Source organism: Nicotiana tabacum, chromosome 22 (genome assembly GCF_000715075.1).
Source record: "Nicotiana tabacum cultivar K326 chromosome 22, ASM71507v2, whole genome shotgun sequence".
Classification (NCBI taxonomy): domain Eukaryota; kingdom Viridiplantae; phylum Streptophyta; class Magnoliopsida; order Solanales; family Solanaceae; genus Nicotiana; species Nicotiana tabacum.
Window position 1 is genome coordinate 285,270 of NC_134101.1, and position 10,609 is coordinate 295,878.

Sequence of the window (10,609 nt, forward strand, 5' to 3'; positions counted from 1 at the left end):
GACCCTACCCACCTAGTCTCCTGAACACAAGCTATAGTGATCTTCCTCTTCTGGAAAATTTTCGCCAGCTCTATAGACTTACCCGTCAATGTCCCTATGTTCCACGATCCAATTCTCAACCTATAAGCTCCCTTGGTCCCCTTGCACCCCTTGGCCCTGTCACTTCCCCTATCTCCTGCCTTCGCCCCTGCCAACCTTGAGGATATGCCCTTACTCCACCATTACAGACTCCAGACACTGGACGAACGGTAGCCTAGGGAAAACGCTAACACAAACAACAACGGTCCAACACTAAACTAGAACATACCAATACGGCTACAGTATAACTACACAAGAGTATAACAAACACAAGATGAGGGCAAATAAAGAGCGGGAGGTACCAACTCCCGAGAGTAGAACCTGGATTGCCGACTTGATGTACACCCGAGACTGCGGAGCCTAACATACTCCTTTCCAGCTTTCCTCCATCCCTTGGTAAAGCTCACCGACCTGCTCAGCTATATTTGCAGGTGTATCCCGCCCGTCTCCAAGTATCACAACAAAACAACCTGAAAAACAATCAAACACCACGGGCCAACAAGAATGGGGGATGGGGTGGCAGAGCAGTCATCGTACTGATATGACATAGGGAGTCTGGTGTGGTCTGCCTTAGAGGCGTCGGACCGGACTACTGTCAACGGTCTGCAGTCACCGGAGAAGAAGAAGACGCAGGAGCTAGGGGTGTGACTCTAAGGAAATAGAAGAAACAGGGGGATAAGGAGAGATGGGCAGGGTAGAAGAGAGAATATATAGAGAGAAGGGGGCTAGGACTGGAAAAAGAAAAGAAATAAGAGTGGTCGGCGGCAGCACAGTCACCGAAAATGCCACTGCTAGGACTTTTAGAAGAAGACGAAGAGAAGAAAAAAGAAAAAAAAAGGACGAAGAGGTGGTCGGGGAGAGAAGGGAAAAAAGAGAAAGAGGAGAGAGTGTGCTTACCTAGCCACTGATTGTCGTCGGCACCGGAGATGGAGTTTTCTCCAACCGATTTGATCGTTAAATGATGAGAATGAAGAAAGCAAAAGAGAGCGTAGGGAAGAAAGAGAAAGAGAGCGTATAAACATCAGACATTAGGGATTTTGGAAAAAACTTTCCTAAAGTGAAAATTTAGGATTTGAAGGTCGATTTGAGGTCGGAGTTAGATGAAATTTGTATGGTTGAACACGTAATTGAATTGGTGTTCAAGAATAGTGAGTTTGACCGAGTTCCAAGGTGCAAGCCCTGAGTTGACTTTTTGATTTTGATAAAGATCAAAGCTTTATTGTTTGAAGTTGTTTCTTACGGTATTATTTGATGATATTAAGTTGTTTGTTACTAGATGTGATTATTCTTGATGGATCCACAATGATGTTGTTGATTTGACATGTAGGCATAGAGATATACTTTTCTCATGCTAGCTGGTAAATGAATGAGCTGAACATGATATCTCTGAGCTACACGCTTACACTATTTTACTTTATATCTGAGAAGTTATTAGTTATTAATATTGGTCTCTGATTGTTTCTTCTGAGCTTGTCAGTGCTTTCAACATAAGGTTAGTTTTGTTACTTATTTAGTACATGGGGTCAGTTTTACTCATACTACACTCAACATTTCATGTGCAGATCTAGGTACTTCCCAACGAGGTGAACTCTAGAGTTTGTTGCTACCAACTTTTGGGAGACTATGAGGTAGCTGCTATGTCACTAGCAGACCTTGAAGTTCTCATTCATTATTTCTACTATTACTGTTCAACTATTCAGACATTTGTATGGAGAATTTGGCCTTGTATTTGATGCTTAGTAGTGCTCGTGTACTCGTTGACACCAGATCTTTGGGAAGGTTGTAGTTGTATTGTTGTTGTATTCATCAGTTATTTCAGAATTTTAGGTACCGTCGCGGGTCCAGTGGGAGTTGGGTCTTGGTATATATACACACACACACACACACACACACACACACACACACTCACACACGCACACACCCATTGCGCCATGCAACCCGATCCGCATATATACATATATGATACAAACAGCTACGGCATATATCACAACGTACATAAAAAGGAACCAAAACATATAAATTCTCTAAGACAAACCAATAAAAATTAAAAGGGAAATATAATGCAAGTAAAGATAAATGAACAAGTAAAGGCATGAGACAATTAATAGGATCTATCTAATAATATGTTGAGCATAGAACAAGTAAGAGTGGATGATAAATAAAGGCATGGATACATCGAACATGTAGAAAATAGAGGCATTTAACAAGTAAAGGAACGTATTTTACAAGTAAAGGTATGTAGCAATTAAAGCATGAAACAAGTAATAACTTGGAATAACAAATGGCATAATATAATTGAAAACATGTAATTAAATGGTCGTCTCTGCACGCTTAAATCCATGCCAATAGATATACACTCGTCACCTTGCATATACGTTGTCCCCACACATAAATCAAGTAGGAAATGGACCAATCAAGTACTAGTTTTGTCAAGACAAGGTTAACACCTTTTTCTTGTAACAAGTCAACAATTCAACATGATTTTCCCTTTGGAACAAGCCTCCAGACCAATCGAATCTAGTAAAATATCTCAAACACATCAAAACAAGTTTTAGAAACTACCCACGACTGAAAATGGTTCAATCCTTAACTAAATTAAAAAATCTAACAAAAAGTCAACCCGCCCACGTGGTCGAAATCCAAGATTTAAACCAAATCCAGATTGCCCATTCACTTCCGATCCCGGATATGTGATTTGTTCAAACTTTGACATCAATTCATGGTCTAAATCTCAATTTTATAATATCCCTAAATACTACCCAAAACCCCTAATTTCTAAGTTGAAATTCATAGATTTGATAATAAATTTCATGAAAAGGTAATTGATATTGATTGAAAACAAGTTAAAGTTGCTCATCAATGAATTTGGGAAGAAAGTACTCTTTAACAATAGCCATTATAGAGATCAGGGTTGAAAAAATGGTGTAAAGTGAGCTAAGTCCCAAAATTCCTATCTTTTACACAACTTTAGATGTCGCAATTGCGAACTCTTGTTCTCAATTACGACCATCGCAAAAGCGAACCACTGATTGCAAATGTGATCAGTGTCCCAGCCACACTCTTGTTGTAGATGCGATATTTCCTTTGCATTTGCTATGGCCCTCCAGCTCGCAAATGCGGACAAGGCTTCGCAAAAGCGAAGTAGCACCCAGTCCTCCAGTGTTGCAAATGCGATGCCTAGATCGCAAATGCGACACTCCCCTAGTTTGCAAATGCGGTCTTTTCTACACAAAAGCAAAGTCTAAGACCCCAATCCCCCTTCATATTTACGATCCTGACATCACAAATGCAAGGCTTTCAATTGCGATAAGGTCCTCATAAATTCAAGACCTTTAGAACCTACAGATCAACACTAGAAAATTCTTGCATCAACTATCCAAACTGTCCAAAACACATCTGAAGCTCACCCGAGCCCCTCGGGATCCAATCCGAACATTTACACAAGTCTAATAACATCATACAAACTCTCTAACTATGACAAATCATTAAAATAATACCAAATATCAAAAATCTATCTATCATCAAAACACAAGATTTTCAACTTTGAAACTCAATTTTCTAATTTTTTGCACAATGCGTCGAAACAGCCTCGGGTCACCCGGGACGCCAACAAACATGCATACAAGTCTAAAAATATCATACAAACCTCTCGAAATCGTCAAAAATCCTATCCGAGGTCTTTTACATAAAAATATTGACCATGGACAACTCTAGTTGTATTTAAAACCAAAAATTACTTTTTCTTTAAATTTAACATATAAACTTCCCGAAAAATAACACAGACCACGCATGCAAGTCATATATCAGCAAATAAAGCTACGGGAGTTCTCAAAACATAGAAAAGGGAGCTAGTACTCGAAATGACCTATCTGGTCATCACATTCTCTATCTCTAAAAGAAACGTTCGTCATCCAACGAACATAGAAATATACCTTGATCGGTAAAAAGGTGCGGGTATTTATTCCTCATGTCGGACTCGCACTCCCACGTAGCCTCCACAAACTGCTGACCCCTACAATTCACTTTCATAGAAGGAAAACTCTTATATCTCAACATTTAAACCTGCCGGTCTAGAATAGCCATCGGCTCTTCCTCGTAGGTCAAACTCTCATCAAGTTGCACTATGCTGAAGTCAAAAACATGTGACCTATCCTAATGGTAATTTTGAAGAATAGAACATGAAATACCGAATGTATCCCTTCTAGGCAAGCAGGCAATGCGAGCCTATAAGAAACTTCACCTACTCTCTCCAAGATCTCAAATGGGCTAATAAACCTCGGGCTCAATTTCCCTTATTCCCAAATTGCATCATTCCCTTCATAGGCAACACTCACATAAGAACCTTCTCACCCTCTATGAATGCCACATCTCGAGCCTTCCGGTCCGCATAACTCTTTTGCTTGGACTAAGCTGTACGAAGTCGCTCCTGAATAACCTTAACCTTTTCCAAGCATCACGAACCAAATTTATGCCCAAAAATCTAGCCTCACCAGGCTCAAACCAACCTACCAGAGAATAACATGGCCTCCCACAAAGGCATCGCACAGGGCCATCTGGATGCTTGATTGATAGCTATTGTTGCAGGCGAACTTCGCTAGAGGTAAGAACTGGCCCCATTAACCCTCAAAATCCATTGGGCATTCTCACAATATGTCAACCAAAATCTGAATAGTATGCTCAAACTGTTTTTCCATGTGAGGATGCAACAATGTACTCAGCTTGACTCGCATGCCCAACTCACACAGCACATCTCTCCAAGAGTTTGATGTGAACAGTGTGATATAGTTAGAAATGATGGAATGGGCACACCATACTGGCAGAAATTACCTTAGATGTAAATATGAGCCAACCGCTCTGAATAATAGGATGTTATTAGCAGAATTAAGTGTGCGTAGTTAGTCAACCGGTCCATAATAACCCATAAATCGTCATATTTTCTCAAGGTATGCGGTAAGCCTACTACAAAGTCCACAGTGAAGCATTCCTGCTTCTACTCTGCTATCTCCAATGTCTTAGTCAACCCACCCAATTTCTGATGTTCATACTTCACCTGTTGACAATTCAAACACCGAGAGACATGACCAACAATATCTTTCTTCATCTTCCGCCAGAAAAAGTATTCTTCAAGTCACGGTAAATATTCGTGAATCCTGGGTGAATAGATTACCGTGAACTGTGAGCCTCCTCAATGATCAACTCTCTCAACTGATCAACATTCGGAACACAACCCCGGCCGTGAAGTCGCATAACAACTCACAACAAAAACATACCAACAGGTCGTGATGGCACCTACATCATTTGCTATGCAAGACAAACATAATAAGAGCGAAAAAGGATAATAGAAAAAATGATAATAATACAAGTCTAAAGCCAATAACATAAATAAATGCGTCAATACATAACAAATCCCCCATAACTTGTAAAAACAGAGTCATGAGCTCTAAAATAGATATACAAGTCTGGAATACAAAAATAACAATACTATCTGAAAGAAAGACAATAGTACAAAAGTGAAAAGAGATGACGGGGTATGCGAGTGAAATGCGGCTCTACCTCATCTCCGCAACAAAACATAGCTACTAGTGGCTCGATCCAACACCTAGATCTGCACAATTAAGTGTAGAGTGTTGTATCAGTACAACCGACCCCATGTACTCATAAAGTATTGTAACTAACATGTTTATGACTTTGATTTATGAGATGATAATATTATTTTTGTGCGCTTGTGTGATTTATGAATTGATCAGGTTATCATCGAGTATCATTAATAATTATTGTCGGGACTAAGTTATACGAAGTCGCTCCTAAATCACCTTAACATTTTCCAAAGCATCACAGACCAAATCTCTGCCCAACAATTAGCACCGCCGGTCTCAAACCAACCAACCGAAGAACGACATTGTCTCCCCTTATAAGGCCTCGTATGGAGCCATCTGGATGCTGGACCGATAACTATTTTTGTTGGTAATCCCCGCTAGAGGTAAGAACTGGTCCCACTGACCCTTGAAATCCATAGAGCACGCTCACAATATATCCTCCAATATCTAAAAGTAGGCTCAAATGATGCGTTCGTCTAAGGATGAAACACGTTACTCAGCTCGAGCTGCGTGCCCAACTCACGCTGCATATCTCTCCAAAAGTGTGATGTGAACTGCATGCCCCAGTCATAAATAATAAAAATGGGCACACCCTTCAGGCGGATAATCTCCTAGATGTAAATCTGAGCCAACTGCTCTGAAGAATAGGATGTCATCACCAGAATAAAGTGTGTGGACTTAGTGAACGGACCACAATAATCCATACAACATCATATTTCCTCGAGGTCCGTGCTAAGCCTAGCACAAAGTCCATAGTGATGCGCTCCCACTTACACTCCGATATCTCAAATCTCTGAGTCAACCCACCCAGTTTCTCATGCTCATACTTTACCTGTTGACATTCAAACACCGAGAGACATGACCAACAATATGTTTCTTCCTCTTTCGCCGCCAGTAGTGATTCTTCAAATCACGGTACATCTTCGTGACACCTGGGTGAATGTCATACCATGAACTATGAGCCTTCTCAAGGATCAACTCTCTCAACCCATCAACATTCGGAACACCAACATAACCCTGAAGCCACATAACATGTCACCATCCAAAACCACCAATCGGATGTGATGATGCATAACTTACTTTCTAGGGAAGCCAAACATAATAAGAGTTATACTAGATAATAGAAATAACGAGAATAATATAGGTCTAAAGCCAATAACACAAAATAACTGTGCCGATACATAACAAATCTCTCAGAACTGGTTAACACTGAATCATGAGCTATAAAATAGAGATACATGTCTGGAATACCAAAATAACAAACTATCTGAAAGAAAGAAAACAGTACTAAAATGAAAAGAATTTCAAAGGTCTGCGGTCAAAATGTAGCTCTACGTCGTCTATTTGCAACTCTTCGCAATAAAACACAACTACCCATGGTGCAGGCCAACAATTGGATTTGCACAATTAAGTGTAGAGTGTAGTATGAGTACAACCGACCCCATGTACTCAACAAGTATCATAACTAACCTTGGCGAGGTAATAATGACAAGAATTATTAATAATACTTGCCAATAACCCGTACAGTTCATAAATCTCACAAGTATATAGCAATAACAACATCAAGTCATAAATCATAGTGAGCCTCCTTGGTGCACAAAAAAGCGAACATGCTCTATTTCAGTTAAAGATCCAGCATATAGAGAAGATATGAAAAAGTAAGGCATGTATACATTCCTGATCTAGCATATAGAGGAGATATGTGAATAAAACATGTATACATCCAAGGAAATTGCAAGTCGAGAAAACTTAAATAACCAAAACACACAATGGCCATTTTTCCTCTTATTGCATGTACACCATCGAGAGAGAAACATGAGAGGGTGACATGAACAATGTATATCAATTTACATACTCATGGACTGATATAAGTGACATGCTATAGTATAGGAATGTGCGAAGTGTGCTACCACAGTTATAGTCAGGTGATTACGCCACAAGAATAGCAACTAACATGTATGAATAGGATATCAATCAACAAATAATCTCTAACATGATTCCAAATAGCTCACACAGGGAATACAACATAAGAAGTATGATAATATGAAGCGTAGCAATCGATTCAAGGCATATAATAGCCTAACACTACCCCGAGAATGGATAATACCCTTGTACACGCACATAATTCCAAATAGCTCACACAAGGAATACAACATAAGAAGTATGATAATATGAAGCGTAGCAATCGATTCAAGGCGTATAATAGCCTAAACACTACCCCGAGCATGGATAATACCCTAGTATACGCACATGGGCTCAATCCCCTCACATGTAATCCACCCATAGCATGTAGCTTTCACTATTAACTCAGGCAACTAGTGCCTCAACCAAGTTTAGGTAAGATAATTACCTCAAGCAAGCTAAATCAGTACTCTAGAAAGCCCTCCTCGTGTGAAACAACCTCCAGATGACTCGAATCTAGCCAAAACAACTTTATAATATCAATAGAAGACATAGAAACCAACCCCAAATAGTAAAACTAAGATTTTGATGCAATTATACAAAGTCAGTCCTGGCCCGCACCCTAGAACCTGACAAAACTCATAAATCCCGAACACCTATTCCAATATGAGTCCAAATATATGTGTTTCATCCAAATCCAAACCTCATGTCATAAGTTTCCACTCTCCAAAACCATAATCAAAAACTACCAAATTCCAACCTTAATTCATATAAACTAGGTGTAATAATCCATGGATAATTAATATCTAACACCAAAATCCATTAGTGTACTTACCCCTTCAATTGTTGTGAAATCTCTCAAAAAATAACATATAGCCAAGCTCCACAACTCTAAAAAATGGAAAATGCAAAACCCTCAAAATATAATAGACTGTCCATCGATTTCGCATTTGCGGTCCAAAATGTCGCATTTGCGAAAAATCAACTGGAGATGCGGGAATGGCTTATTCCCCAACCAACAACGTCTGCAGTCCTCCGACCGCTTCTGCTAAATCGCTTCTACATTCCAACTTCTGCATCTGCAGTCTTCCTATTGCCTCCAGCCCATTCTGCTTCTGCGTAACATCATCGACTTATGCGGCTTCGTATATGCGACCACAATTCTGTAGATTCGAAAACACAAGACTCAACAATCTTCAGCAATGCCAACATAACTCAAACTGATCTGAAATAAATCTGAAACATGCCCGAGGCCCATGGGACACTATCCAAACACACCAACCAATCCAAAAACATAACATGGACCTACTCGAGGCCTCAAGTCAGACCAAACAACATCAAAACCACGAGCCGCACCTCAATTTGAACATAAGGAACTAATCCAAATTTCCAAATTCAAAACTTATGTCGAATATGCTTAAAAAACTCGGAATAACCTCAAATATTACATTCTAGTCCCAAATGACATGATAGAACTATTCCAACTCCCAGAACCACAATCCGAACCTCATATCATCAGTGTCAACTCCTGGTCAAATCTATAAGTCTTATAAACCTTCAACTTACTAATTTTGGCCAAATAGAACCAAATCAACCTAGAAAACCCCAAATCAAAATCCGGGCATACACCTAAGTCTAAAATCATCTTACAAACATATTGGAACCATCAAAGCACCATTCTTGGGTCCTCTACACAAAAATCAAACTCTGGCCAACGCTTACAACTTAAGCCTCCAGCCAATGGACTATGTGTCCCAATTCAATCCAAAACTCCCCTGAAACCAAACTAACCACCCCCCGCAAGTCAGATAATCAAAAATACACATATATAAAGCATCGAATGGGAGAAATGAGGAAAAATACGTATAATGACCGATCGGGTCGTTACATAACACCATTATCTCCAATCACAACCTCCTTATCACTACACCACTGAGCGTGTCTTTCAACACTAACAAGTGAGGATCATCAAACTACCGAGCCTTGATATGCTCCAACAGCGATGACTGTGCCACAACACAAGCTAGAACCCTGTTAAGCTTCAAAGTGTCCAACTTGAAGAACCGGTTGGCCAAAGCCTGAATATCCATGGCTTGTGGCCTCTCCACTGTCGATAAAAATGCCACACTATTCAAGCTCTTTGTTATTCTACTCAAGGCATCAACCACAATATTATCTTTCCCCAAATGACATAATATGATGATATCATAGTCTTTTTACAACTCCAACCATCTCCACTGCCACAAATTATGGTCTTTCTACTTGAACAGGTTTTGGAGACTCCGATGGTCGGTATAGACCTCATGTGGTACCCCGTATAGATAATGCCTCCAAATCATGAGAGCGTGAACAGGGGAAGGAAAGTCCAAATCATGCATAGGGTAATTCTTCTCGTAAACCTTTAACTTACGAGATGCGTAGGCAATCACCCTAATGTCCTACATAAATACTACGCCAAGTCCAATACACGATATATCACAATACACAGTTTAAGATCCTAAACTTGTAGGAAACACAACCTCTGGGGCTATAGTCAATGCAGACTTGAGCTTCTAAAATCTCGCCTTACACTTGTCGGACCATCTAAAAAGAGCACCCTTCTAGGTCAGCTTGGTCAACAGGGCAGAATAGATGAAAACCCCTCCAAGAACCGATGATAGTAAGCTACCAAGAAGCTTCGAATCTCTATAGCTGAAGTAGGATTAGGCCAGTTCTTAACTGCATCAATCTTCTTATGATCCATCTTAATACCCTCGTACGACACCCCATGATCCAAAAAGGCAATCGAGTCTAACCAGAACTCACACTTTGAAAACTTGGCATACAATTGACAATCCTTCAATGTCTGAAGCACTACCGTAGGTGCTGCTTTTGCTCCTCTCTACTGCATAAGTAAGCGAAAATATCATCAATGAAGATAATCATGAAGGAATCCAGATAAAGCTTGAACACTCAGTTCATCAAGTCCATAAAGGTTGTCAGGGCATTGTGACAAAATTGAGTCCTAAAAGTTATCTTAGGGACATATGATG